Source organism: Pteropus vampyrus, unplaced genomic scaffold (genome assembly GCF_000151845.1).
Source record: "Pteropus vampyrus isolate Shadow unplaced genomic scaffold, Pvam_2.0 Scaffold14, whole genome shotgun sequence".
NCBI lineage: Eukaryota > Metazoa > Chordata > Mammalia > Chiroptera > Pteropodidae > Pteropus > Pteropus vampyrus.
Window position 1 is genome coordinate 6570070 of NW_011888795.1, and position 4854 is coordinate 6574923.

Genomic DNA, 4854 nt, shown 5'->3' on the forward strand with positions numbered 1-4854 from the left:
TTCTGGCAGAGACTGAGATTCTTTATTTGGAACTTGACACATCCCAGACCCATAAGAACTCAGCTTGACGAAGTATGCAGTTACATTCATTATCGCTCTGCCCTAAGCAGGAAAATATGCAGGGGCAGGAGGGCTTTTGTGGGCAAGAGTCAGGGACCCCAGGTATGGTCCTGATTCTGTGCATGACTCGTGTAATGTTAAGAAAGCCGCTTTTCTTTTAGGGAGCTCAGTTTCTTCAACTGTCAGATGTTGAGATTGGATTCATCGGTGTGCTTCTAACTTCTAAAGCCACAGGATTCTTTTTTTCAGAGAATACTATGGGAATCTAGAATGTATAAATGATAAGAAAGATGGGGCTGAACATTTGGAGCCTTTTCATTTAATCCACTTGTTTGGCCATGTAACATGTGAGTGGAAGAGGTCAGTGTGGAAATGAAGGGATAATTTCCAAAGGCCCTTTTAGCCCCTACCACTGCCATTCTAAAGAACAGTAATGTCTTATTGATTAGATATTAAGCACCTGAGGGCTTGCAGTGGGCCAGGAATCCAGGATACTGAACCTAGCAGACAAGAAAAGGGGTTGTTTTGATGGTGTAACAAAGAGTAGATTTGGGGATACATGGCAGCTTGAGATGGTGGTTGTCCTTCACAGGTGACCAGGATTTTATAGTTGACAAAGTGTTTGCATATCGGCCATCCCTTTTGAGCTTGCCCAACACTGTACATTCGGGCATTTACACAATGATCTTTCATGAAGCTCTGCTTACATGCCTGGTTCTGTGGTAGAGCTCTGGAATATAAAAAGGAAGAGAGACCATTTGAGCCTCAAGGAGATCACTCATCATCTGATAAAGAAAAGGCATGTAAACAAATCATTGCAATTGCAAAATAGAAAGGCTCTAAGAGAGGTGCGTACAAATGTTGAGAAGAGAAAAGGAAGAAAGAATTTTTTTTTCCCTGGGGAAGGGAGGAAGGCATACTTAGGGTGGGGCCTACAGGTCGAGTTCCAGGAGCATTTAATCGGGGTCATGCCACATGCACAAAGTCCTGACAGCCTGAGAAAGCATGGTGCTCCTGGGGGCGAGTGGAGGCATTTGGAGAACCCTACCATCGGGTATAGCTAATAGAGGTGAAGTTGTGAAGGGAGCCCACTGGGAAAGGCTTTGAAGAATTTAAACACCCTGACAACTAGATCTCTCTTTTCCAGAAGAGGAAACAGGCTCACAGAACTCGGGACCCTCACTAAAGCCTCAAGCAGAGGTAAGGCCACAGCAGGGCCGCCGAACCCTGAGTCCTCTTGCTCATTCTGCTACCCTGTGCTGCCTCCAGCAGGCCTGAGCCAGGCAGGCCCTGCTTGAGAGAGGCCTTTGGGCTGGCTGTTTATCCAGCTCAGTGGGGCTGGCTCTGGCAGGGAATGGAAATGGATGGGGTGGGGGCTGTGGAGGAGAGGAGGGGCCTGACAACAAGGGCTACATTCAAGGCCTGCACTGGAGCTGGGCAAGGAGAATGGAAAGCTACAGTCTGTCAGAGCGTCCAGCCTTGGCAAGGCGGTTGGGGCCTTATAAGGAAATGTTGTTCTCTCCCAGCCTGTGGGGCTGGGACGGAGCCCTGTGCCCACAGGACAGAGCTCCCCTTGTGGTGGTAGACTGGGGTGCCACCCGCCCCTCCGCTGTGAGTTGGAGCTCTCAATGGGCCACTTCTGCAGGCTCAGCATGCCCTCTCAGCTCCAGTGTGTGTGCAGCCCCCACCCCTTCATGCCCTACCACTCCCCAATGGCCTGGGCTGATTGGAGGAGAGAAAACAAAACAAAACAAAACAAAACAAAGATTTGGCAAGATCCCAGGCCTCCTTGCTGTCTGATGCCGAATTACCCAGAAAACAGGTTCAAGTCAAATTCTCTCCTTTCCCTGAAGGGTACTTGAGGAGAGGGATCGCTCTTTGCCCTCCTTCCCAACTGTGCACCCTTCTCGGCTCCTCCCCGTGACTGTGATCACAGAACTCCCAGCCTGGGTCCTGCCTGGTGCAGGCAGGCAGGACCTAAGGCAGAGTGGGAAGGAAGAAGCCGTGCTGGTGTCCCAGGCAAAGTAGAAGCCACTGGAGCACTCATAGGAGAAGGGCACAAGGGTACACTCTTCAGACAATTTACCTGTGCAGGGCAGGGCAGGCCAGAGGAACTGGGAAACTCTGGAGGGTGCAGAGGAAAAACACAGCTTGCCCAGAAAGCAACAGAGAGCGCTCCTTGGGAAAGGCCGGTCAGCATTAGTCAGCTCTTGGAAGGAGTGCTTTTCCACAGCATGCCATGGGGCTGATTTAAAACACTGATGCCCAAGGGATCTACCCGAACCTGAGACCGGGGCTAGGAGCAGAAAAGATGCTTAGTGTGGCTTTTCGCTTTGCCTATTCATAGATTCACAGATGCATGAAACCTTGGAGCAACAAGAAAACAGGTCAGCCAGCCCAGCTCTTCACCTAAAAACTTAGCAGACATCAGCCAGCCTGTGTTCTCCCAGAGATCATGAACTGTCTCTCAAATCAGTTCCTCCAATATCCACAGGTGATCACCTGCATATCCACCATTATGGACTACCCTGAGGGTGCTGTCCAGAGCAAAGCTACGAGAAGTACACAATGAATAAAATGAGGAGAAAATTATGAGCCCCAAGAAAAACACGGAGGAAATGCTCTTAGAGGTGAGATGAGAGAGAAATTCCTCTTGGCTAGGTGTGAAGAGCAGTGGACAAGTAAAGCTGTCATTCAAGAGATGACATTGGGGTGAAGAAAACCTAGCAGTTCAAAAGGAACGTACTGAGAGCTTGGGATGTATGGAAATGGTTTCTGGGGGAGGGGCTGGCGTGAGCAAATTGGTGGGGATGGGAAAGCTTGGGGCTTGCTTGGTCTCTGTGGAGAGATGTGTGTGGCTAGGAGGGAGGGAGCTGTGATGAAACAGGTTAGTTCCAGATTTTTGAGGCCCTGAATGCCAGAGCGAAGAAGAGAGTCAAGTAAAAGATAGCCAAAGCCGCTGTAGATTTTGGAGTGTTCAAGAGAGGTGATCAGTGCTGTGATGCAGGCAGAGTGATCTGATAGCAGGTGCAGGAAGAGTTGGGAGGAGAAGAATTGTTTTCTCCGTTTCAATGACATCAGGAAAGTTCTCCCTCTCCAAGCAGCTCTGGGGGATCCTATTCCCCTTCCTAAGGTCTGCAGGCCTATGTCTCCAGATGGCCACCTAGACCCCAGGATTTAAGTGCTATTGGGTCTTGAAGATGCTTTTTGATCAACCAGCAACCTTTTCCCCCAGAAGAGAATCAGACCAGTCACTTCGGTTCATTTCTCTTTTTGCCTAGAGGTTTTTTGTGCACAATTCATTCTGTTCAGATGGGTTAAGAAACCTAATATTCAGATTTTTTTTTTTTTTTTTTTTTTTTTTTTTTTTTTTTGCAGGAGGTTATCAAAATGCACCTCGGATTGAAAGGCAAAGACACAGTGATGCCATCTCATCTCAGGGAGCCTGTCCTTTGTTAGGCATCTATTGTTCACACACCTGCCCTTGTTTCCCTGCCGATAACAGATCGGTAGCCTCCTCCCTGGTTTTTCCTCTATTGCTTCTTTCCCTTTCTTTTCATGGTCTGCCCGTATCATGGCACCACCACACCAGAGGCATGGGGCCTTTGCAGAGTGGCTTGGGAGGAGAGCAGGAATCACTCCTTGCCTGTGGGAACACCTGAAGCACTCTCAGGCATAGCAACGAGCTCCTTCGGTGTTCTGGCCCTATTTCTAGTCAGTAAGGCTAACCTTGGTCCACTGCCCAGCATGGCCATCTCTGTAGCAAGATCCTGAAGGACTTGAGCTTAATCCTCACACCTGGTTCCTGCCTCGTGGCCATGAGGGCTGACTCAGAGGAACTGGTGCTGTTAATCTTGGTAGCAAATCTTGCTTCCCATCAGTTTTTTCTTTCCCCACAGTGCAGACATGGATCCCTGGAGCCACAGAGATACAATCCCAGTCATGGAGGAACTAGCTGCTGCCTTGCCCTTCCAATAGGTAGAATTCGTTTTGGATTTGTATTAGATAAAAATGAATTTCTTCTTTCTTTTTATGGGTGTATGTGAACATTTTACAGTGAGATATTATTTTCACTAGAGAGTGAATTTAGAATAACAAACTCAGATAATGACTAAGGTCCTGTTGTGTGAATCAGGAGTCTTCTTGGTGCCCCTTAATTTTACCACCACCTAAAACATCGTCAGCAAATCTCCTCTATAGATTTTCATTTTATTTAATTTTAAATAACTGTTCATTTATTATTCACCCATTTATCTGATTTGATAATGAGTAGATAAGTAGAAAGGGAATTCAGTGAAAGTCTTCCTCTCCCTCTTTCCCCAATTATCCTGCTGTCCTCTCCACAAAGCAGCCCATGTTATCATTTTCTGATGGATCCTTCTCCTCTGTGATGCTTTTATGAAAATAATAATTAAGGACTTTCCTCATCCCGTAGACGTAGCTCATTCAGAAAGATGCAAGCCTGTTCAAACAAAATTCTCCAGGGGCAGTTGCTTTCCCAGGTTTGCCTGCTCAGGATACTGAAGTCTGATTCTAGATATCAGATAACCCTCACCTGATCCAGGTGTCTATGGAGTGATCCCCGATGTCCTTTAGCCTGGTACTTTATGATGACATGCTGAGGATACTTGAGTGCACTTTCCAAACTGAGATTTAAATACCATCCCCTGCATGGTTCTATAGAAAATGAATCATACACAGACAGTACTATGAGTTCTGGTGCCAAATTAGGAAAGATCTGGGGGAATCTGGCATCCAGGTGGCTAGGGCTAGAGGAAAAGTCCCTGTGGGGTT

At 47.5% G+C, this 4854-nt stretch overlaps 1 long non-coding RNA gene across 1 annotated transcript; it reads left to right on the forward strand.

Moving 5' to 3' along the window:
* Positions 1-1204: 1204 nt before the first annotated feature.
* LOC105306627 lies at positions 1205-4037 on the forward strand. The gene is made up of 3 exons (XR_897163.1): positions 1205-1260; positions 2555-2690; positions 3439-4037. It is a non-coding gene; the product is annotated as an uncharacterized LOC105306627 (long non-coding RNA).
* Positions 4038-4854: the final 817 nt, after the last annotated feature.